The sequence below is a fragment of the Mesoplodon bidens genome (assembly GCF_964165515.1).
Source record: "Mesoplodon bidens genome assembly, chromosome: 4".
NCBI lineage: Eukaryota > Metazoa > Chordata > Mammalia > Artiodactyla > Ziphiidae > Mesoplodon > Mesoplodon bidens.
The window spans coordinates 126,980,195-127,006,735 of record NC_138160.1 but is presented as its reverse complement, the minus strand read 5'-3'; the positions used below and the strand labels follow the sequence as shown (position 1 = coordinate 127,006,735).

The 26,541-nt window shown below is 37.5% G+C and overlaps 1 long non-coding RNA gene across 1 annotated transcript in view; it reads left to right on the top strand.

Annotated features, from left to right (window-relative positions):
- LOC308615312 overlaps positions 1–26,541 on the top strand; it is a 168,791-nt gene that overhangs the window by 51,212 nt on the left and 91,038 nt on the right. The gene's annotated exons all lie outside the window — the stretch shown is intronic.

Genomic DNA, 26,541 nt, shown 5'->3' with positions numbered 1-26,541 from the left:
AGGCCATAGGCATTTCATTAGCATCCAAACCTCACCAGTGAACCCATCAAAATGTAGCCAAGTCTCTCCATTTATTGATGTCTTTAAAAGGAGTGACTGCAATTTAGGGATATTTTAGCAAGTGGTGCTGATTACGTAAGGATGAGGCTCATAATACCTCCCTGAAAGCATATTTTAGTGGATTTATTTATGTTTATGTCCCTGAAAGCATATTTTAATGGATTTTTTATTTAAAGAAGACACACATAAGCCTTTTTTCATGAGAGTTCATAATTCTATTCATAATAAAAAAGAATCAAAACAATATGCCATATATATTAGATGCTTGTTCTCAGTCACGTTTATTTTGAAAATACTTAAAAGGAGCTATACGTTTCTATACACTCTAGTATATTATTCATCATTTTGTGGTTTTTGAACTGATACTGATATATCTTTTGGATGATTGCTTTGTAACCTTTAAACTACTTTTGGCTATTTGATTTTCTAATTTAATTTTATTGTACCTCCAACATATATTTTGTTGAGAAACCATACTCAGAAATGGAACAAGTTCTTTAGGTTTTCAGATAGTGTTTCCTTTTGTACCAATCATTAAGGAGTTCTAATATATCCAAACTTAGTTGTTGAAGCTGAACAATAAACATGGCTCATTCTAGCAGGTGTGGATTGGCATGCCTGGGAGGAGGGATGTTCCTTGTCCCTGAAAATAGACCAAGCGTAGACTGTGAGCCAAACTGGTGAATTTTTGTGGAAGGAGTTTAAGCAATAGGTTAGTAGGTGGCAGTTGAACTGGATGACCCTTAAGTTTCCTTCCAACTTAGAGATTCCAGGATTCTCTGATTCACTCTTACTGTCACAATATGTAGTGATACAGTAATACCAGGGACTCCCAAATCCTGTAAATTGTGACAGTTCTATTCATCAGAGTCAATGTGAGATGATTCACATATTCCTTATACCATAAACAACTTCTTCTACTTGAAGTACATTTGTCTTAACACATAATTATTAACCCTTAAATATAGAAAAGAAAACTATTTCAATACTTTCTTAACTTCATAACAAAAGTAGCAATCATGGCTGTAAGTTTTGCCATCAGATCCATGAATTGGTGCATATACAGCATAACAAACTCTCTCTTTTACTGGTGGTAACCTTTTATAATTACTACAGTCAATCTGGAAATACATGTAAAAAATCTTGAGTTCCTTAAACAAAATTTTTATTCTCAGGATTTAGGATTTTCCAAGCAAGTTCAGAAAGCTCTCAGTGCATTTGCTTCTTATTCCAATTGTCTGTCCTCATCTAACCCCTTTGAGATACATTAAATAAAAAGATTTTTTATATCACATATAAAATCATGAGTGATAAACTTCTTTATGGTAACTGGTAACTGAATCATAATTTATTTTAAAATAAAATCTTTTCCACCATACTAGTTGATGCATCAGTTCTCAACACACATGGCATTTTCACAGGTGCAGCCATTCCCATGGGATCCGTTTTCTACATGTCCTGCTACTTCTCTATCTGACTTAAAAAGTTCTATCTGAATGTAAGTATGAGATATATTATGATGTTAACTACTATAGTTATAAGAATTACTACATCTTAGCAATATTTACCGTTAATTATTGGTAACAAGGTACTTGATACGCGCTTCACCAGCACATAGACAGACAAATATGTTTTAACATTGTAGTTGAGAACCACTGTTCTCAATTCCTGGAGCAAAGCTAAGGTGATAAGCTGCCTGCAGGAACAAGTAGGCAATTACCAAGAAAGAATTTTCTAGGTTTTTCATCTCTGAGCAAGTTGAAGAGTGTGGACATTAAAGTCAAACACATCGGAATTCAAATCCTGACTATACGACCCTGGGACAATTATTTTTCCTCTCTAAGCCTTACTTTCTTTACCTGCAAAATGAAGGTGATAACTGTATTGTAAGGTTAAAAGTAAAACATAGGTAACTGAGAAGATATGTGTGAAATGCTTAGCAGTACATGGCGTGGAAAATAATGAATAAATGATAGCTATTAATTTTATTCCTTGGCTTTACTTCCAAGTCTACAGTAACTCCAGTTCCATACAGAAGAGACTACATTTCCAGCTCCTTCTGTCCCAGAGTTTCAGACATAATATTTTTCTTTTTTTTAAATGTATTTATTTATTTATTTAAAAAAATTTTTTTATGCGGTACGCGGGCCTCTCACTGTTGTGGCCTCTCCCGTTGCGGAGCACAGGCTCCAGACGCGCAGGCTCAGCAGCCATGGCTCATGGGCCCAGCCGCTCCACTGCATGTGGGACCCTCCCAGACCGGGGCACGAACCCGCGTCCCCTGCATCGGCAGGCGGACTCTCAACCACTGCGCCACCAGGGAAGCCCTTAAATTTATTTTTTATTGAAGTATAGTTGATTTACAGTGTTGTGTTAGTTTCTGGTATACAGCAAACTGATTCGGTTACATAGATATTAAATATAGTTCCATGTGTATACAGTAGGACCTTGTTGTTTATTTATTCTATATATAATAGTTTGCATCTGCTGATCCCAAACTCCCAATCCATTCTTTCCCCCATCCTCCTTGGCAACCACAAGTCTGTTCTCTATGCCTGTGAGTCTGTTTCTGTTTCATAAATAAGTTCATTTGCAGACATGACATTTTTCTAGTGGTTAAATATCTCTACTTGGATAACCTGAAATATGCTCAAACTTAAAGTTGAATTCATCTTCTGCTTCAGATATGTTACATTAATTAATTCATCCATTCTTTGAGTTACTATACTCCATGAACCTCCTAAGGTTTAGGGCTGAGCTGAGAGCTGCCAATACAAAGATTACTAAGCATGACATGATGGCAGGGGACTTCAGAGGCTAGTGGAGCCTAGTGGAAAATGGAATTGCAGTGCCTCATGTTGGGCATATACCAGCATGACTTCACTTCTCCTTGCCTGCTCAAACCCCAGTGCCAGGATTTATGTCATATGCACAGTCTGACCAGGCAACTACTAAGGCTTAATATTCATCAGCACCTTTCATTCTCTCACAGCTAATAAATCACGAAGGAAAGCTTGAACTCAGTCCTGACTCCAAATTTTATATTCTTAATCTCTTATTTTCTTTAACAGGGAAAACAAAAGACTCAAAGAAATGGAAGGAACTGCCTGGGCCTTCAGGGTCACGCAACTAAAAAGCAGTAAAGCTTGTCTAGAACCCCAATTGCCTGATGGCTAGCTTAAGTTTCTACTACCACACCTAGATTTTCTCAACAATAATAATTATTTAATATGAGTAATGAATAAAAGGTTAAATTAAAGTCTTTATTGTTTAAGATAGAGAACAAAGATGTGTGTGACCCATTTAAACATTTTAAGAGTCATGACTTGTACTTACTGAGCTTTACTATGTGTCAGGTACTGTGCTAAGCCCTTTTCAAACATTATGGCTTTAAGTTTCACAGTATTGTAAAATATGAGGCAAATGTTGTTTGCCATGGCCACACGATCAAAGAGCTAAAATTTAAGACCAGGACCTTTTCACTCTGATGCTAGTGTCTAACCACTTTGTTCTACCACTTGCATTTAAGAAAGGCCCATCCACAGTGTTTTAAATAAAGCAATTTTTGCAACTTAAAACATAAATCTTCAAACATGTAGAAATTTAATTAATGCACAGTGGCAAATACTTTTTTTACTGATACTGGCTTTAAAATTACACAGAAGTAGTACTTTTATGTCGAGATGGGTGTACAGATCTTTTGATGGTGTTTGGTACATTCTACATCTGAAAGAAAGATAAAGACAGAAGAAAGTCAAACTCTGGAAGAACCTAATCTTATTAGAAAAAATAATCTTTGATTTCGTTCAGCCCTCAGCCTATCATAAAGATATAAGATTCACTTCAGGGCTGTGTGTATGAGCATAAAGATTGAAGCTCTTCACACAGAAATTTTTAGTTTCTTTTTTGGAGTGGGATTAGAGTGTAGCCCAAAGGATGAAACAGCTGCTATAATAATGATGAGTTTGTCCTGTTCTTTCCTACTTCATAGTCAGAACTTAGAAAATATTGAAAAGCACTAGTTTTATATGTTGGAAGTATCTCCTGTAATAAGCCTAGATGGCAGAAGTTGGACCAGCAGTTGAAAATTCTAATGAGACAGACTTCAACTCAGTAATGGAAGAAGAATAATAGTTCATGCTGCCAAATAATGGATTGAACTGTTTTATGATGACATGAGGTCCCAGTAAATAGTGATGTTAAGTCCAATCATCGTTTGGATGAATACTTCCCCAGAAAGTTACACGAAATGTTTGTAAGGGTAAGAATTTGGCTTTAGTTGACCATTTAGGTCCACTTGGCCCCTGAGATGATATAATTTAGTGATTTATTGGTGGAGACCAAAAAAATGCATTTCAAAAATCTTCTCTTATTATATTTAATGTGTATATTCCAGAATTATGTGGCAGAAGATGACGTGAGCTGTCAGTATCAGGGCAGGGGCAGAGTTAGGAGGGAGATAGTCAGTGAAGATGGTTGTAAGCGCCAGAGCTGAGAGCAGGACAAATGCTGTTGCTCTCATGCTGCCGAAGTGGTCAAGGGCAGTCAGATGGAGAAAAAAGAAGTGACTTTCTGGTATCTGCCCAGCCCTGATGGTTTCTGCCTTATATATTGACAGGAGTTCTGCCTCAGTTGTGAAGTAGCTATTTCCAGAAACAGAATTCTGGGAAGAGGTCAGAAACATCTACTAGGTATGGAAATCCTTTAATTGTGAAAGAGAGATGATTATGCATGACATTTTAATAGATAATCGGACCCGATAAAGTTGGCATTATTTCCTTACCTCTTTACGTACATAAAGGTTTGAGTGCTTTCACAGCTTGATCTTCCGAACACATCTGACAGATGCTATCATTTTTTTTGTTCTACAGATGAGGGAATGAAGTCACAAGGAAGTTAAGTAATTTCACTCGCTTTACTACATATTCTTCGTTGCACTACTTTTTCCAGGAAGAGTCATCAGCATGGCAGCTTTATAGGTTTTAACATTTTCTCAGGTTCCTCTCCTCCCCTCCCCTCCCACACCAAAGGGGAAATGTTGGCAGTTGAGACCCCAGACTGGGCACAGAGCAAAGATATCAGGTTCCAAGTTTTGATTCAACACAAACGAGCAATGATTCATGTTTTTTAGGAAGGGGATAATTTTCGCAAGAATCCCAAATTTGGGGGAGATGGTATAATGTGTGGAGCTGGTAAACTACCTCATTTACCTGCCAGATCTCTGGTGAAAGCATCTTTATCAAGGGCCCTTGGGAGGAGGACTTCCACAAAGCCAATAATAGTTATATGACCATCTTAACCAAGAACAGATCTAGTGGATGCAGTGGTTGGACTGTCCCTGAAATTTTGACTGGGATTTTCTGGTTCCCAAATGCAGGCTGATGGTTCAAGAATGAGATGTTAACTTTGCCCTGGCATGTAGTTACATACAGGGTCAGTGATATCTACTAATACAATAACTTTCAGTAGACAAGCCACTAGTCATTTGGTCATGATTTAAGTAAGCTTAATTGTGGGACTTCTCTGGTGGCGCAGTTGTTAAGACTCTGCACTCCTAATACAGGGGGCCCTGGTTCGACCCCTGGTCAGGGAACTAGATTCCACATGCATGTCGCAACTAAGTTTTCATGCCACAACTGAGGAGGCTGTGTGCTGCAAGTAAGGAGACGGTGAGCCACAACTAACAAGCCCATCTGCCACAACTAAGGAGCCCACCTACTGCAACTAAGGAGCCCGCCTGCCGCAACTAAGACCCGGCGCAACCAAATTAATAAATAAATATAAATAGATAAGCTTAATTGTGCTCTCATCAAACCATCATGCTTCACTTGAAGTCTTTGATAAAGGCTACAGGAACACGTTTTGGAATGTACCAATTTCACATAGAGTGATTCTATGAGAAGACCTTGGGAGCAGCTCTTGCAGTTTTGGTAGACGGAGTTGGAAGACACTGTCTATACCAGTAATAAAGGTAGTGCCAAAGGCTGAGAGACTAAAATTCACATTTGTTTCCCAGGAACCTGTGCTGGAATGTTCTGGAAGGCAGGCATCATAATATTACTGAGAGCTGACACTCTATAAGTGTTTTCTTTTTTCAAATTATTTCAAGCTGTTTTCCTTTCCTTTTATTTTGCTTTATTTATGTATTTATTTGGCTGCATTGGGTCTTAGTTGCAGCACGCGGGCTCTTCATTGCAGCGTGCAGGCTTCTCTCTACTTGTGGCTTGCAGGCTCCAGAGTGTGCAGGCTCTAGTTGTGGCGCAGGGGCATAGTTGCCCCATGGCATGTGGGATCTTAGTTCCCCGACCAGGGATTGAACCCATGTCCCCTGAGTTGGAAGGTGGATTCTTAACCACTGGACCACCAGGGAAGTCCCTCTAAGAGTCTTGCAGACCTGAATTCCTTGCCACCTCCACCATTCCCTATGTGACCTTGTGCAAATTATTGAACTGCTAAAAGCCTTAGTTTCTTTATCTTCATTTGCTTATTCAGTAATTATTAATGAATATTTACTCTGTCTTAGAGACTATAATACAACTTTGGTATACCATGAGTAATGAGAAACATTGTCACTGTCTTCACTGTAGCTTGACAAAGATTCCCTTCTTGACCAAACTTTAGTTAGGCTCCTCTGAGTTACCTTCTCAACTGGGCCTTGACCTCCCCCCACCACCTCTCCCTCCATCTCCCCTACACTTCATGTCTTTGGCCTGCCTAGCCATGTCTTAGCATAGAATCCTGCTAAGTCATCCCCCTACCATTGATATCTGGTCACCCTTGATATCTTCATCCCCCACTTTTAATGTATAAGTCCTTGGTCTGCCTTTAGCAAGATTTTCCCCTTAATATCTCCTATTAATAATTTTCCATCTACTGAACACTTAACCTGGCTCCTTGGCTAAAATCCCCACTTGTATTCAGAATTGAGTCCAGTCTCTCTCCCCACCATTGCAATAGGGGTATTACAGTAGGGATATTCAAGACTATACCTTGAATAATGTCTTCCTTACCATTTTAACAAGTGTCAAATAACTTCTTTAACAAACTTACAGAATAAAGTTAATAATGGCACCATATCATAAGCTGGTTATGATTTTCAAATGAGATTGTAAAGCACTTACTACGTATACATTGTCATTAGTATTTAGTGACCATGACTGTGATAATAAAGGTAATGATGACAGTGATATGGAGCAGAAAGGACTCAGAAAGCACTTAGGAGCTATCTTAAAATAAGCAAATGATGTATCTTTGTGGCCTTACTGGAAATAACAGATGTTGGCATTTGATAGAAAAGGGAACTTAGTGATGATTAGAAATATTTGGTAATGACAAGAGGTAATGAGAATCTTCCATTTTAAGTGTCCCGTTGGAGCCAGTGAATACCTGTCAGGAACCCTGCAGAGGTGATTCCTTTATTGAATTCGAAAATGGCCTCTATCAATATTTTTAGCTTTTTCTTTTTTAACAGCAAAATACTTTCTTAATAACAATAGCAATAACAGTAATGATATTTACTGAGCACTAATTATGTGCCTGGTACTGTTAGAATTGTCATATGAATATTAACTCATCTAAATTTTTTAAAAATATAGGAGACAAATGATATTACTGCCAAGACTTTACAAATGAAGGAAGTGAAGCACAGAAAGAGTAAATAAATTGTCGAAAGTCACAAGAATGAATGGTGGAGCTGGAAAATGTTATATGGAAGTATAATATATTAAACAGATACCAGAGGTGCTCTATTCCTTGAAGAGGGAATGTGGGAGCTTGGTTTGCCAGTCCCTGCCTTCCCATGATAGTCCCTGAGTCACATTCATGGAGTCCCCAGGGCTCCATGAAATAATTTAAATATCATTGGTCCAGATGAGAAGTTTCCAAATTCCACCATTATGTTGTGATAAAGTTTTAGTCATTATGAGACAAAGTTAGAGAGATGTTTAATGTCACCAACTACTTTTTCTTTGGGAAATCTAAAATCTAAATCTCCTCTTTAAAGTTTTAAAAAATAATTTTACTGTTTTACAATCTACTCAAGTGAGGGAAACCACTGGTATATGATTTCCTATCTCTGACTTTAAATTTCCATTATTCTCTGACCTTGAGAAAAAGTGGCCTTGACTCCTTGCCTACCTTTCCAGAGACCCCAGAGAAAGTATCCAAGCAATGTGAGTAATTTAGGAGCTCCCTTGTCAGTCCCAGTTTTCCCTCCATAGTGGGCCCAACTATTTAATTTAGTATACAATTTTAGAATAGTAGTATTTCTTGAGGAAAGATTCCAATAAAACTACATATTTCAGAGAAGAAAGGGAAAGCCTGTTTAATGTTGATAATTTTTTCTTGAGAAATCTTCCAAAGATCTAGGTGAATTTAACCCCTATTATTTACTGCTACTCAAGTACTACTCTTTCAGTTACAGTCTTCCAAACATTTCCCCCTCATCTGTCATAGAAGCTCATCTAGCACAGATTTTAGAAGAACCTATAGGTATTACTATTCCCATTTTACAGAGGGGAAATTAGGATCAGAGAGGTTAAATAATTTTTCCAAGTTTCTGATTAAATGACTTGGTTTGTATTAGAATCCAGAGTAGTCATTCTCAAAAACTCTACTCTCGAACTCTTATACAATCCTGCCTCCCTTGAGAGGTGTAAGCCAGCTGGCAGGACTAGTTATCTTAAGGGCAAGCCTACCCAAAGATACTGGACCAGACAAGTAGCAGTCATCTAAGGCCCATTGTGAAATAATAAGTACGCTTTTATAAAAAATAAGTATTTCTCTGGAATGAGAAATAAGGGTTCAGTAAGGTAAGTACCACTCGAAGGAACTGTCTGGATCAGAGCCTCAGACACTCAGCTCTTGTTATAAGACTGTGAATGCAGAAGGGAGAAGAAGAGAGAGGGCGATGTAGAAGGAGAAAGTTAACATAGAGCTCCAGGGCCATAATAGGGGATGCTAAAGGTGAGGAAATAAGGCAGTTATCTGAACTGAAGCCCAAGATTTTAGACAGAAGATCAGAGGAGGACTAAAACAAAGGTGACTCTATGGAGAGTGTCAGAGGGCTGGGCCTGGTAGGGCTATAGTTTCTTAAACTTACTCTGCTTCTGATGAAGACTGTCACCAGAGTTTGGAGCCTATTAATATGCACATATGTGTTAAGTGTTCACCTCTGGGAAGAGTAATGTTGCAGCATCTGGGAACCAGGAAATCCTTTTCAGAAAGTCACTTGAACTTCTCAGAAATGTCTCTCTGAGAAGAAAAGACAACACAGTGGCAGTCCTTTCCTCCTATGTAAGCAAGACCTTTTAGTCAACCCTGATTTATACTGAAAAACAGCTTAAAATGTCACTATGAAATTGAGATTTCTTTTCCTAAGGAATTCTGAAATATTTTCAGTGTATATTAGGGGTGGAGGAGGTAGGGAGAATCTTATGGTTTATTTGAAAATTTATTTTAAAACTTAGCCTACATAGCATATCCTTTACATATTCTCTTGGTCTTTAACATTTTGAAGTCACTGATGTGCCTTGACTTTGCTTTCTTGGAAGAACAGTTTTATCAGATTACTAGAACCTGCTTTGCATAACAATTAGGAAGAACGCATTTTTAAATTTTAACTTTTTATTTTGAAATAATTGTTGCAAGAATAGAATAACTTCTTGTGTACTCTTCACCTCAAGACTCTAATTCAAATTTTACCATCTGTGCCAACAATGCCTTTATAACAAAATGATCCAGTCCAACAAGATTTAATATTGTTAAGATGGCAGTACTCTCTATCAAGGTTAGCTGCCCTTTTTGGAAAATGAATGAGCTAACCCTAAAATTCTAATGGAAATATGAGTTAGCCAAAACAATCTTGAAAAAGAGAAAAGATGGAGAGCTCACACTTAACAATTGAAAATTTTACTACAAGGTTACACTTATCAAAATAGTGTATAATAGAATTGGGAATCCAAAAATAAATTCTAATATATATGGTCAATTGATTTTTGACAACAATGACAAAACAATTGAAGAAAGAATAGCGTTTTCAAAAATTGGTTCTGGGACAACTGGATATTCACATACAAAACAATGAGATTGGACCCCCACCTCCTTTTGTATTAAAAATCATAACATAAATTAACTCAAAACACTTAAATGTAAGAGCTAAAACTATACAATTCTTAGAAGAAAACGTAAATCTTCATGACCTTTGAACAGGCAATGGTTTCTTAGATGTGACACTAAGATTACAAGATACAAAAGAGTAAATAGATAAATTGGACATCATCAAAATTAAAGACTTTTACACTTAAAAGAGTCCATAGAATGGGGGAAAATACTTGCAAATCACATATCTGATAAGGGACGAGTATCTAGAATATATTTTAAAAATTATATTTACATCTCAACAATAACCAAATAATTTAGTTGAAAACCAAGGGGATTGAAATAGACATTTTTCAAAAGAAAGTATACAAATGGCCAATAAGCACATGAAAATATGCTCATCGTCATTAGTTATTAGGGAAATGCAAATCAAAACCAAAATGAGATACCCTTTCCCATCCATTAGGATGGCTACAATTAAAAAAACAAACAGACAAGATGTTGGCAAGGATGTGGAGATATTGAGACTCTCATACATTGCTGTTGGGAATATAAAATGGTGCAGCTGCTTTGGAAAATAGTTTGGTAGTTCCTCAAAAAGTTAAATGTAGAGTTACCATAATGACTTAGCAATTCCATTCCTAGGTATTTGCCCAAGAGAATTGAAAACGTATATCCACCAAAAACATTAATGTTCATAGCAGCTTTATTCATTATAGCCCCAAATTGGAAAAAAATCCAACTGTTCATCAACTGATCAATGGTTAAATGTAGTACATCCACAGAATAGAATATTATTCAATAAAAAGGATAAAGTACTGATAAATGCTACAGCATGGAATAATCTTATGGACAAAAGGCTACATCCTTTATGATTCTATTTAAGCATAATGTCAAGAATAGCAAATCTATAGACAAAAGTCAGATTAATGATTGCCAGGGGCTAGGAGGATAGGGGAATGGGAGCGACTGCTAATGGATATGGAGTTTGTTTTGGGGGTGATGAAATGTTCTGGAATTAGATAGTGGTGATAGTTGCACAGTTCTGTGAGTAGACTAGAAACCACAGGATTATACACCTTAAAAACAAGAATTTTATGATATGTGAACTATTTCTTAATAATCATTAACAATGGTAATAATTTGAAAAATCCATCAAGGATCTTGTATTGTCATGTCCTTCTGTCTTATTTATTTATCTATGTTTTTATTGTAGTATAGTTTATTTATACTTTTGTGTTAGTTTCAGGTGTACAGCAAAGTGATTCAGTTATATATATATTTTTTTCAGATTATTTTCCATTATAGATATTACAAGATATTGGATATAGTTCCCTGTGTTATACTGTAAACTGTCTTTGCTTACCTGTTTTATGTGTAGTAGTTTGTATCTGTTAATCCCATGCTCCTAGTTTATCCCTCCCCACTTCTCCCTTTCCCTTTCAGTAACCATAAGTTTATTTTCTATGTCTGTGAGTATGTTTGTTTTGTGTATAGGTTCATTTGTACTGTTGTTTAGATTCTGCATATAAGGGATATCATATGGTATTTGCTTTCTCTGTCTGACCTACTTCACTTAGTATGATATTCTCTGGGTCCATCCTTGTTGCTGCAAATGACATTATTTCATTCTTTTTTATGGCTGAGGAATATTCTAGTGTGTGTGTGTGTGTGTGTGTGTATGTGTGTGTGTGTGTGTACACACTACATCTTCTTAAACCAGTCATCTGTTGATGGGCACTTGAGTTGTTTCCATGTCTTGACTATTGTAAATAGTGCTGCTATGAACGTTGGGATGCATGTGTCTTTTTGAATTAGAGTTTTCATCTTTTCTAGGTATGTGCCCAAGAGTGGGATTGCTGGATCATACGGTTGCTCTCTGTTTAGTTTTTTAAGGAAGCTCCGTAATGTTTTCCATAGTGGTTGAACCAATTTACATTCTCATCAGTAGTGTGGGAGGATTCCCTTTTGTCCATACCCTATCCAGCATTTACTATTTGTAGACTTTTTGATGATGGCCATTCTAACCAGTATGATTTGATATCTCATTGTGGTTTTGATTTCTATTTCTCTAATAATTAGAAGTTTTGAGCATTTTTCCATGTGCTGTGTTGGCCATCTGTATGTCTTCTTTGAAGAAATGTCTATTTACGTCTTCTGCCTATTTTTTGATTGGCTTGTTTGTTTTTTTGACATTGAGTTATATGAGCTGTTTGTATGTTTTGGAACATTAATCCCTCATCGATTGCATTGTTTGCAAATGTTTTCTCCCATTCTGTAGGTTATCTTTTCATTTTGTAGATGGTTTCCTTTGCTGTGCAAAAGCTTTTAAGTTTGATTAGGTACCATATGTTTATTTTTGCTTTTAATTCTTTTGCCTTAGGAAACGGATCTAAGAAAATATTGCTACAATTTATGTCAGAGAATATTTTGCTTATGTTCTCTTCTAGGAGTTGTATAGTGTCATGTTTTACATTTAGGTCTTTAAACCATTTTGAGTTTATTTTTATGTGTGATGTGAGGGAGTGTTCTAATTTCATTGCTTTACATGAGGCTGTCCAGCTTTGCCAACACCACTTGCTGAAGAGACTGTCTTTTCTCCATTGTATATTCTTGCCTTCTTTGTTGTAGATTAATTAGCCATACGCCTATGGGTTTATTTCTGGACTCTCTGTTCTGTTGATCCATATGTCTGTTTTTGTGCCAATACCATGCTGTTTTGATTCTTGTAGCTTTGTAGTATTGTCTGAAGTCTGGAAGGGTTATGCCTCCACCATTGTTCTTTTTCCTTAGGATTTTTTTAGCAACTCAGGGTCTTTTATGGTTCCATATAAATTTCAGGATTATTTGTTCTAGTTCTGTGAAACATGTCATGAGTAATTAGATAGGAATCACATTAAATCTGTAGATTGCTTTCAGTAGCATGGACGTTTTAAAAATATTCTTCCAATTCAAGAACATGGGATACCTTTCCAGTTCTTAAATCAACTTCAGTTTCCTTTATCAGTGTTTTATAGCTTTTAGCATGTAAGTCTTTTACCTCCTTGGTTTAGTTTATTACTAGGTTTTTTTTTTTTTGGATGCAGTTTTAAATGGGATTTTTTTTTCTTTCTGATATTTTATTGTTAGTGTAAAGAAATGCAACAGATTTATGTATGTTAATCTTGTATCCTGCTACCTTGCTGAATTCATTTATTCTAATAGTTTTTGTGTGGAATCTTCAGGTTTCTCTATAGATTATCATGTCATCTGAAAATAGTGACATTTGTACTTCTTCCTTTCCAATTGGAATTACCTCTAATTTCTTTTTTTCTTTTTTTTTTGGTCTGATAGTTGTGGCTAGGACTGACAATACTGTATTGAATAGAAGTGTTGAGAGGGGGCATCCGTGTATTATTCCTGAATTTAGTAGCAAGAAGACTTTTAACTTTTCACTGTTGAGTGTTATATGGACTGTGGGTTTGTCGTAAATGGCTTTATTGTTTTGAGATATGACCCTCTAGACCCACTTTAGTGAGAGTTTTTGTAATGAATGGATGTTGAATATTATTAAAGGTTTTTTTCTGCATCTATCAAGATGATCATGTGGGGTTTTTATTTGAATTTTATTTTATTTATTTTTTCATACAGAAGGTTCTTATTAGTTATCCATTTTATACATATTGGTGTATATATGTCAATGCCAATCTCCCAATTCATCCCCCCACCGCCATTTTTCCCCCTTTGCTGTGCAAAAACCTTTAAGTTTCATTAGGAACCATTTGTTTATTTTTGTTTTTATTTCCATTACTCTAGGAGATGGATCAAAAAAAGATCTTGCTTTGATTTATGTCAAAGAGTGTTCTTCCTATGTTTTCCTCTAAGAGTTTTATAGTTTCCAGTCTTACATTTAGGTCTCTAATCCATTTTGAGTTTATTTTTGTGTATGGTGTTCTGATTTCATCCTTTTACATGTAGCTGTCCAGTTCTCCCAGCACCACTTATTGAAGAGAGTGTCTTTTCTCCATTGTATATCCTTTTCTCCTTTGTCATAGATTAGTTGACCATAGGTGCGTGGGTTTATCTCTGGGCTTTCTCTCCTGTTCCATTGATCTGTATTTCTGTTTTTGTGCCAGTACCATAGTGTCTTGATTACTGTAGCTTTGTAGTATAGTCTGAAGTCAGGGAGCCTGATTCCTCCAGCTCCTTTTTTTCCCTCAAGACTGCTTGGGCTATTCAGGGTCTTTTGTGTCTCCATACAAATTTTAAGATTTTTTGTTCTCGATCTGTAAAAAATGCCATTGGTAATTTGATAGGGATTGCATTGAATCTGTAGATTGCTTTGAGTAGTATAATCATTTTCACAATATTTATTTTTCCACTCCAAGAACATGGTATATCTCTCCATCTGTTGGTATCATCTTTAATTTCTTTCATCAGTGTCTTATAGTTTTCTGCATACAGGTCTTTTGTCTTCCTAGGTAGGTTTATTCCTAGGTATTTTATTCTTTTTGTTGCAATGGTAAATGGGAGTGTTTCCTTAATTTCTCTTTCAGATTTTTCATCATTAGTGTTTAGGAATGCCAGAGATTTCTGTGCATTAATTTTGTATCCTGCAACTTTACCAAATTTATTGATTAACTCTAGTAGTTTTCTGGTGGCATCTTTAGGATTCTCTATGTATGGTATCATGTCATCTGTAAACAGTGACACTTTTATTTCTTCTTTTCCAATTTGTATTCTTTTAGTTCTTTTTCTTCTCTGATTGCCATGTCTAGGACTTCCAAAACTATATTGAGTAATAGTGGTGAGAGTGGACATCCTTGTCTTGTTCCTGATCTTAGAGGAAATGCTTTCAGTTTTTCACCAGTGAGAATGATGTTTGCTGTGGGTTTGTCATATATGACCTTTATTATGTTGAGGAAAGTTCCCTCTATGCCTACTTTCTGCAGGGTTTTTATCATAAATGGGTGTTGAATTTTGTCGAAAGCTTTCTCTGTATCTATTGAAATGATCATATGGTTTTTCTTCTTCAATTTGTTAATATGGTGTATCACATTGATTGATTTGTGTATATCGAAGAATCCTTGCATTCCAGGAATAAACCCCAATTGATCATGGTGTATGATCCTTTTAATGTGCTGTTGGATTCTGTTTGCTAGTATTTTGTTGAGGATTTTTGCATCTATGTTCATCAGTGATATTGGCCTGCAGTTTTCTTTCTTTGTGACATCCTTGTCTGGTTTTGGTATCAAGGTAATGGTGGCCTCGTAGAATGAATTTGGGAGTATTCCTCCCTCTGCTATATTTTGGAAGAGTTTGAGAAGGATAGGTGTTAGCTCTTCTCTAAATGTTTGATAGAATTCGCCTGTGAAGCCATCTGGTCCTGGGCTTTTGTTTGTTGGAAGATTTTTAATCACAGTTTCACTTTCAGTGCTTGTGATTGCTCTGTTCATATTTTCTATTTCTTCCTGATTAAGTCTTGGCAGGTTGTGCATTTCTAAGAATTTGTCCATTTCTTCCAGGTTGTCCATTTTATTGGCATAAAGTTGCTTGTAGTAATCTCTCATGATCTTTTGTATTTCTGCAGTGTCAATTGTTACTTCTTTTTCATTTCTAATTCTATTGATTTGAGTCTTCTCCCTTTTTTTCTTGATGCATCTGGCTAATGGTTTATCAATTTTGTTTATCTTCTCAAAGAACCAGCTTTTAGTTTTATTGATCTTTGCTATCGTTTCCTTCATTTCTTTTTCATTTATTTCTGATCCGATTTTTTAATGATTTCTTTCCTTCTGCTAACTTTGGGGGTTTTTTGTTCTTCTTTCTCTACTTGCTTTAGGTGCAGGGTCAGGTTGTTTACTCGAGATGCTTCCTGTTTCTTAAGGTGGGATTGTATTGCTATAAACTTCCCTCTTAGTACTGCTTTTGCTGCATCCCATAGGTTTTGGGTCGTCATGTCTCCATTGTCATTTGTTTCTAGGTATTTTTTTAATTTCCTCTTTGATTTCTTCAGTGATCACTTCGTTATTAAGTAGTATATTGTTTAGCCTCCATGTGTTTGTATTTTTTACAGATCTTTTCCTGTAATTGATGTCTAGTCTCATAGCGTTGTGGTTGGAAAAGATACTTGATACAATTTCAATTTTCTTAAATTTACCAAGGCTTGATTTGTGACCCAAGATATGATCTATCCTGGAGAATGTTCCATGAGCACTTGAGAAAAATGTGTATTCTGTTGTTTTGGGATGGAATATCCTATAAATATCAATTAAGTCCATCTTGTTTAATGTATCATTTAAAGCTTGTGTTTCCTTATTTATTTTCCTTTTGGATGATCTGTCCATTGGTGAAAGTGGGGTGTTAAAGTCCCCTACTATGAGTGTGTTACTGTCGATTTCCCCTTTTATGGCTGTTAGTATTTGCCTTATGTATTGAGGTGCTCCTATGTTGGGTGCATAAATATTTACAATTGTTATATCTTCTTCTTGGATCGATCCCTTGATCATTATGTAGTGTCCTTCTTTTTCTCTTCTAATAGTCTTTATTTTAAAGTCTATTTTGTCTGATATGAGAATTGCTACTCCAGCTTTCTTTTGATTTCCATTTGCATGGAATTTCTTTTTCCATCCCCTCACTTTCATTCTGTATGTGTCTCTAGGTCTGAAGTGGGTCTCTTGTAGACAACATATATATGGGTCTTGTTTTTGTATCCATTCAGCCAATCTGTGTCTTTTGGTGGGAGCATTTAGTCCATTTACATTTAAGGTAATTATCGATATGTATGTTCCTATTCCCATTTCCTTAATTGTTTTGGGTTCGTTATTGTAGGTCTTTTCCTTCTGTTGTGTTTCTTGCCTAGGGAAGTTCCTTTAGCATTTGTTGTAAAGCTGGTTTGGTGGTGCTGAACTCTCTCAGCTTTTGCTTGTCTGTTTTAATTTCTCCATCAAATCTGAATGAGATCCTTGCTGGGTAGAGTAATCTTGGTTTCAGGTTTCTCTCCTTCATCACTTTAAAAATGTCCTGCCACTCCCTTCTGGCTTGTAGAGTTTCTGCTGAAAGATCAGCTGTTAACCTTAATGGGATTCCCTTGTGTGTTATTTGTTGTTTTTCCCTTGCTGCTTTTAATATGTTTTCTTTGTGTTTAATTTTTGACAGTTTGATTAATATGTGTCTTGGCATATTTCTCCTTGGATTTATTCTGTATGGGACTCTCTGTGCCTCCTGGACTTGATTAACTATTTCCTTTCCCATATTAGGGAAGTTTTCAACTATAATCTCTTCAAATATTTTCTCAGTCCCTTTCTTTTTCTCTTCTTCTTCTGGAACCCCTATAATTCGAATGTTGGTGCGTTTAATGTTGTCCCAGAAGTCTCTGAGACTGTCCTCTGTTCTTTTCATTCTTTTTTCTTTATTCTGTTCTGTAGCAGTTATTTCCACTATTTTATCTTCCACGTCACTTATCCGTTCTTCTGCCTCAGTTATTCTGCTATTGATCCCATCTATTGTATTTTTAATTTCATATATTGTGTTTCTAATCATTGCCTGATTCATTTTTAGTTCTTCTAGGTCCTTGTTAACTGTTTCTTGCATTTTGTCTATTCTATTTCCAAGATTTTGGATCATCTTTACTATCATTATTCTGAATTCTTTTTCAGGTAGACTGCCTATTTCCTCTTCATTTGTTAGGTCTGGTGGTTTTTTATCTTGCTCCTTCACCTGCTGTGTGTTTTTCTGTCTTCTCATTTTGCTTATCTTACTCTGTTTAGGGTCTCCTTTTTGCAGGCTGCAGGTTCATAGTTCCCGTTGTTTTTGGTGTCTGTCCCCAGTGGCTAAGGTTGTTTCAGTGGGTTGTGTATGCTTCCTGGTGGAGGGGACTAGTGCCTGTGTTCTGGTGGATGAGGCTGGTTCTTGTCTTTCTGGTGGGCAGGTCTACGTCTGGTGGTGTGTTTTGGGGTGTCTATGGCCTTATTATGATTTTAGGCAGCCTCTCTGCTAATGGGTGGCATTGTGTTCCTGTCTTGCTAGTTTTTTGGCATAGGGTGTCCAGCACTGTAGCTTGCTGGTCGTTGAGTGAAGCTGGGTGCTGGTGTTGAGATGGAGATCTCTGGGAGATTTTCACCGTTTGATATTATGTGGAGCTGGGAGGTCTCTTGTGGACCAGTGTCCTGAAGTTGTGGACCAGTGTCCTGAAGTTGGCTCTCCTACCTCAGAGGCACAGCACTGACTCCTGGCTGTTGCACCAAGAGCCTTTCATCTACATGGCTCAGAATAAAAGAGAAAAAGTAGAGAGAAAGAAAGTAGAAAGAAAGAATTAGTAGAAGAAAGAAAGAAAGAAAGAAGAAAGAAAAAGAAAGAAAGGAAGGAAGGAGGGAAGGTAGGAAAAAAAGAGAGAAGATAAAGTAAAATAGAATATAGTATGATAAAATATAAGTTATTAAAATAAAAAATAATTATTAAAAAAAATTTAAAAAAACAGACGGATAGAACCCTGGGACAAATGGTGGAAGCAAAGCTATACAGACAACATCTCACACAGAGGCATACACATACACATTCACAAAAAGAGGAAAAGGGGAAAAAAATCATAAATCTTGCTCTCAAAGTCCACCTCCTCAATTTGGGATGATTCGTTGTCTAAAGGAGGGAAGGAAGGAAAGAAAGAAGATGAAGTAAAATAAAATAAAGATAAAATAAAATAATTAAAATAAAAAATAATTAAGAAAAAAATTAAAAAGAAAAAAAAACAACGGATGGATAGAACACTAGGACAAATGGTGGAAGCAAAGCTGTACAGACAAAATCTCACACAGAAGTATTCACATGCACACTCACAAAAAGAGGAAAAGGGGAAAAAATCATAAATCTTGTTCTCAAAGTCCACTTCCTCAAACTGGGATGATTCGTTGTCTATTCATGTATTCCACAGATGCAGGGTACATCAAGTTGATTGTGGAGCTTTAATCCGCTACTTCTGAGACTGCTGGGAGAGGTTTCCCTTTCTCTTCTTTAGTCTCACAGCTCCCGGGTCTCAGCTTTGGATTTGGCCCCGCCTCTGCGTGTAGATCGCCGGAGGGCGTCTGTTCTTCTCTCAGACAGGACGGGGTTAAAGGAGCAGCCGCTTTGGGGACTCTGGCTCAGTCAGGCTGGGGGGAGGGAGGGGTACGGAGTGCGGGGTGAGCCTGCGGCGGCAGAGGCCGGCGTGACGTTGCACCAGCCCGAGGCGCGCCATGCGCTCTCCCGGGGAAGCTGTCCCTGTATCCTGGGACCCCGGTAGTGGCGGGCTGCACAGGCTCCCCGGAAAGGGGGTGTGGACAGTGACCTGTGCTCGCACACAGGCCTCTGGGCGGCGGCAGCAGCAGCCCCAGCGTCCCACGCCCTTCTTTGGGGTCCGTGCTTTTAGCCGCGGCTCGCGCCCGTCTCTGGAGCTCCTTTAAGCAGCGCTCTTAATCCCCTCTCCTTGCGCACCAGGAAACAAAGAGGGAAGGAAAAGCCTCTTTGCTCTTTGGCAGGTCCAGACTTTTTCCCCCGGACTTCCTCCCGGCTAGTTGTGGCACATTAGCCCCTTCAGGCTGTATTCACGCCGCCAGCCCCAGTCCTCTCCCTGCGCTCTGACCCGAAGCCTGAGCCTCAGCTCCCAGCCCCACCCGCCCCGGCGGCGAGCAGACAAGCCTCTCGGGCAGGTGAGTGCCAGTCGGCACCGATCCTCTGTGCGGGTATCTCTCTGCTTTGCCCTCCACACCCCTGTTGCTGTGCTCTCCTCTGCTACTCCGAAGCTTTCCCCCTTCGCCACCCGCAGTCTCCGCCCACGAAGGGGCTTCCTAGTGCGTGGAAACCTTTCCTCCTTCACGGCTCCCTCCCACTGGTGCAGGTCCCGTCCCTATCCTTTTGTCTCTGTTTATTCTTTTTTCTTTCGCCCTATGCAGGTACGTGGGGAGTTTCTTGCCTTTTGGGGGGTCTGAGGTCTCCTGCCAGCGTTCAGTAGGTGTTCTGTAGGAGTTGTTCCACATGTAGATGAATTTCTGGTGTATCTGTGGCAAGGAAGGTCATCTCTGCGTCTTACTCTTCCACCATCTTCCCTATTTTTTTAATTTTTAAAAATAAATTTATTTATTTTTGGCTGCATTGGGTCTTCGTTGCTGTGAGTGGGCTTTCTCTAGTTGCGGCGAGCGGGGGCTACTCTTTGTTGTAGTGCACAGGCTTCTCATTGCGGTGGCTTCTCTTGTTGCAGAGCAAGGGCTCTAGGCGCACAGGCCTCAGTAGTTGTGGCACACGGGCTTCATTAGTTGTGACTTGTGGGCTCTAGAGCACAGGCTCGGTAGTTGTGGCTCATGGGCTTAGTTGCTCCACGGCATGTGGGATCTTCCTGGACCAGGGCTCAAATCTGTGTCCCCTGCATTGGCAGGTGGATTCTTAACCACTGTGCTACCATGGAAGCCCTCCTTATATATTTTAGATGTTAACCTCTTTTCAGATATACGGTTTACAAATATTTTCTACCATTCTATAGATTACCTTTTCACTTTTTTTTAACATCTTTATTGGAGTATAATTGCTTTACAATGGTGTGTTAGTTTCTGCTTTATAACAAAGTGAATCAGTTATACATGTACATCCGTTCCCATATCTCTTCCCTCTTGCGTCTCCCTCCCTCCCACCCTCCCTATCCCACCCCTCTAGGTGGTCACAAAGCACCGAGCTGATCTCCCTGTGCTATGCAGCAGCTTCCCACTAGCTATCTGTTTTACGTTTGGTCATGTATACATGTCCATGCTACTCTCTCACTTTGTCACAGCTTACCGTTCCCCTTCCCCATATCCTCAGGTCATTGTCCAGTAGGTCTGTGTCTTTACTCTTGTCTTACCCCTAGGTTCTTCATGACCTTTTTTTTTTCTTTTTTTCTTAGATTCCATATTTATGTGTTAGCATACGGTATTTGTTTTTCTCTTTCTGACTTACTTCACTCTGTAGGACAGACTCTAAGTCCATCCACCTCACTACAAATATCTCAATTTCGTTTCTTTTTATGGCTGAGTAATATTCCTATCTTTTCACTTTTTTTAACTTTTTTTTTTTTTTTTTTTACTGTGATGTAGTCCTACTTGTTTACTTTTGCTTTTGTTGCCTGTGCTTTTGGTGTCATATCCAAAATAACATTGTCAAGGCCAACGTCAAGGACATTTTTCCCTATCTTTGTTTTAGGAGTTTTAAAACTTTGGATACTGTTTTTAAGTCTTTAATCCATGTCAGCTTGATTTTTGTATATGGTATTAGATGAGTGTCCAATTTTATTCTTTTGCATGTGGATATCCAGTTTTCCCAATACCATTTATTGAAGAGACTATCCTTTACCATTGTGTATTCTTGGTTCCTTTGTTGAAGATTAGTTGATCATATACATGTGAGTTTATTTCTGGGTTCTCTATTCTGTTTCATTGGTCTATATGTATCCATTTTTATGCCAGTACCATACCACTTTGATTACTATAGCTTTATTATAAAATTTGAAATCTGGTAGTGTGGGGTCTATAGCTTTGTTCTTTCTCAAGATTGCTCTAACCCTTCAGGGTCTTTTGTGGTTCCATATGAATTTTAGGATTAATTTTTCTATTTCTGTAAAAAATGCCATTGGAATTTTTATAGAGAGTGCATTGAATCTGTAGAATAGTTTGGGTAATATGGACATTTTAACAATATTAATTCTTCCAGTCCATGAACACAGGATATCTTTCCACTTATTTGTGTCTTCTTCAATATCTTTCATTAAGGTTTTAACAAGAGATAAAGAAGGTCATTATTTAATGATAAAGGGGTCAATTCATCAAGAAGATATAATAATTATAAATATATATGCACCCAACATTGAAGCATCTAAATATATAAAGCAAATTTTAGCAGAACTGTAAGGAGAAATAGAGAGCAGTATAATAATAGTAGAGGACTTCAGTATCCTACTTTCAACAAAATATCATCCAGACAGAAAATCAATAAGAAACATTTGATTTGAACTACAGTGTACACCAGATGGACCTACGAGATGGACCAGATGAAACAGAACATTCCATCCAACAACAGCAGAATATACATTCTTCGCAAGTGCACCAAGAACATTCTCCAGCATAGATCATATGTTAGGCCACACAAAAAGTCTTAAAAAACTTACAAAAATTAAAATCATATCAAATATCTTTTCCAATCACAATACTACTGAACTGGAAATCAATAGGAGGAAAACTGGAAAACTCACAAATATGTGGAAATTAAACAACACATTCCCCAAAATCCAGTGGGTCAAAGGAGAAATCAGAAGGGGGGAAAACTTGAGACAAATGAAATTAGGAACACTGTATACCAAAACTTATGGAATTGTGCTTTCTTATGTTCATTCCTTTAGTATACACATCTTATCAAATCTAAAGGGTAGCTGTAGTGAGGTAAACTTGGCCTACAAGGACACATTTTTTGTCAGTTTAGGTCTAAATCTTTTCAAACTAAAGAAGGAAAAATCTGTTCAGCTTATTTTCCCTTAAGTCAAACTGCAGAACTGTAATGAGCCAAAATTCTGTAAAGTCACAAATACCAGCACTGGGAAAGAAGAAAGGAAAGTTTGAGAGAGACAGGGAACATTTCACTAAATGCCTATTTTAGGGTTAGTAGCCCTTTTGAACCAGGTCTTCTCAGGCTAGAGCTGTAGGCCCATCACAAAATTAACATAATTGTTCACATATTAGGAATTATGGAAGATGTATGCCACCCTCTTTACATATTTGTTTAAGCCTTTGTTGAATTCCGACTACTTCCATTTCTGATGTCTCCAAATATATACGATATAATCCCCCTAATTTAACACTGATATCCAAGTCACTCAAATTACTATGATTATGTGAAAGGTAGTTTAGGAACATGGGGTTGGCATAACCATGTTGAGTAAATCCAGATTCTGAAACACACTGACTATAGGATCATGGCCAAATCATTTATATCTCTCTACCTCAGGCTTCTCTTTTATAAAATGTGACTATAACTTCACAACTATTGCTAAATTTTAATGTGATAATGTGTGTGGGCTTATCACAGTGACCATGGGAAATAGTATATAGTTGGTTAACCTTATTAGTGGTGAATTATTTCAGTCTTTATCTTAGTTACTATTTTCTCTGGCCTTTTTTTCCCCTCTTGTTCCCCTTTTCATTTTAGTGTGTGTGTGTGTGAGTTTTTGTGTGTCCACTTCAAGAAACCTTTACATTGACACAGAAAAAACCCCAGACAAGCCCCCTTCACTTAAGCCTAATCACTGACACACCATGTCATATTTGCAAGGAATTTCACTTCAAAAAACCAGTAATGGAGAAGAGCTGAGAAGGACGTGAGTTGACAATAGTTGGTGTGGAAAAACAAAACAAAACAAAACATGCCTGAGGATAGTTAGTGGTTATAAGTTTATTATGACCCAGTTTTGACAATGTTCCCATTGTCATCTGAAGGTATAATGATAGATATGGGTGTTCAGATAAAATAAATAGTTTTTTTTATGCTTTGAAGAGTACAAACTATACTTTAAACATTGTGTTCCTTCCTGGATATCACAACAATGAGGAACATAAACAGAATCATCAGTATCTGTTCCTGTTGGCAGAGTTTGTGTGTTTTTAAAAATCATTTAAAAAACACTTTTAAGGAAAAGTTTTAAACATACAACAATATTAAGATAATTTTACAGTGATTCCCTATAAACCCACCTTCTAGATTGAACCATTAGTATTTTACTACACTTGTTTCATCCCATATTGATCCATTTATCTATTCATTAATCCATCTTTGATGCAATTCAAAGTAAATTGCAGATATCAGTACCCTTCCCTCTGAGAACTTCACTATGCATGTTATAGCTAAGACTACACTACATGTTTACACCCTTTTCTTTTGATGTAACATTCACAAACTATGATATGCATAAATCTTTAGTGTACATTCACTGAGGTTTGACAAATGTATACATCCTTGAACCCAAACTCCTATATTTTGAGTGTTGATTTTTATATATGACTTGCTTCTTCTTTCTAAGAAGCATATGATTGTTGGTCTTCTGTGGTTTGCTTTTTATATGCTTCCCTTTCATACCCAAAGACTAGCTCAGAACTAAACAAGAGATAGTATTTTGCTCACTTACTCAATTATGGCACTGGAAATAAGCCTGCAAATAAATAGTAGTCTTAAGATGTAGATATGAGATTTGTATGAGGGAGAAAGGCAGGCAGAGTGACAGAAGGTGGTACAAGAGGCATTTCAGGCAGGAGAAGGCGAAGTGGTAGAAATGTAATTTTTGTGTGGACAGCTGACAGGAATCTGGCCTGGCTGGAGGTGAAAGTTCCAATAGGAGAAAGGAGGAGTGAGCCACGTAGAGAGGTAGTACTTCCAAAAATGTGAAGTGATTCAGTTATCAAAATACACACAGCACTCTACATGTTGATGTTTGAGTAGCTAAATAACTTCAGGGAGTAGAAACTAAAGAGGAGAAAAGGGCTTAATTTCTCTAATGAGCAGGGAATTTAGTACACAGATTAAATTGACAGAAAAAAACCACCTCGTGAATTTTCAAAAATGTTAAATGAACAGAAGATAGACATTTTAAAAACTATGCAAATACTGAGAAAAAGAGCAAAGATATCCTGACAAGTGCTTTATAAAGACAATATAATGCTGAAATTGAGGACAGAATATAATAATAAAAGTTACTGATGTTTGAGCTCTTGTTACATATCAGAGACTAAGTGCTTACATGCATCATTTTCTTAATTTTCACAGTACATTTAGGAGGTGAAGACTAGTATCCCAATTTTACAGATGAGTAAATCACAATACAAAGAAGTCAGATGACGTGTTCAAAAACACATACCTAATGTCAGAGTCATGACTCACATTCTGGTCAGTACAGTTCAAAGATCCACCCTCTTAGAATCACCTTATCCTAATTATGTATTATGTGGTTATTTTTCTTCAGCAAGGGAAGAGTGCAAATGCCACACTTGACAGAGGAGAAGGTATTTATTTTCCCTAGCATGACCTAATCCACTCCCGGGCTCTTTACCTAAATATCAAATGCATCCCCCAGTTTGGCTAGGCCCTCTTCAATTATATATATAAAGGGTAACATCTATGTGCATAAAATATAATTGAGATTTTACAAACAGAAACATGATCTTAATATCTATAGTTAACACACTTTTATACGTAAGAATAAAAGAAAAAGTCTTAACAATGACTACAAAATCTTTCATGATTTGGGCTCATGCCTCTCTGACCTTATCACCTGTAATTTGCCCACACACTCACTCCTCTTAAATCACCATGGCTTCCTTGCTGAACCTTGAATAAATTAGGTGTGCTTCAGCCTTAAGGACTGTGTTCTGGCTTCTTCCTTTGCTGTTCTACAAGAAGTTTTTTGGCTAACTCCCTCATCTCCATGTCTTCCTAGTTAGGACTCTTCTAACCATCTGGCTTAAAATTGCAATTGGCCTTAAGTATTACTATGTTATTATTATGGGGTTTTTTTGTCTATTTCCCCTTCTTGGAATGTAAACTTCATTAAGATAGGGATTTTTTTTTCCTTTCTCACCCCTGTCCATCACTGGATTCTAAGCACGGAGAACAGAGCCTGCTTCAGAGTAGGCATCCAGTAAATGTTTGCTGGCAGAAGGATGATCACTAGAAAATGCATCTAGAGAGGTCTTCTGTGTGAGTTCACCCAGGAAGATGTTATTTGTAAATACATGCTTTACTGAATTAGAGTACTCAAAGGGAGATTTTTCAATACTTCCAACTGGATGGCTAAGAATGAGATACTTGTATATTCAACTTGTTTACCTAGGATTGAGCCAGCTACGTGGAGACTGAGCTAATTATCAAAAGAGCTTTTTTTTTTTTTTTTTTTTTCCGGTACGCGGGCCTCTCACTGCTGTGGCCTCTCCCGTTGTGGAGCACAGGCTCCGGACATGCAGGCCCAGCGGCCATGGCTCACGGGCCCAGCCGCTCCGCAGCATGTGGGATCCTCCCGGACTGGAGCACGAGCCCGTGCCCCCTGCATCGGCCTGCAGACTCCCAACCACTGTGCCACCAGGGAAGCCCAAAGAGCTATGTTTTAACCTTGACTTTTCTACTCACTGGAGCTTTTTTCTTTGGCAGTATAAGTAAACTTTCTCTGGACCTTAAGATTTCTCACATTTCATCCAGTTCTCTCATTCCATGATTAAGATCAATTAACTACATTCTTTAATGTGCACACTTTTAGAAACTTTGCATCTATTCATTATTCATTGAATATATATTCACTTCTTTCTAACTGTTAGACCCTTCAATGTTGCTGGGAAACCAAATCGTGTCTTTATGTAATGTCTATTACGTAGTAAT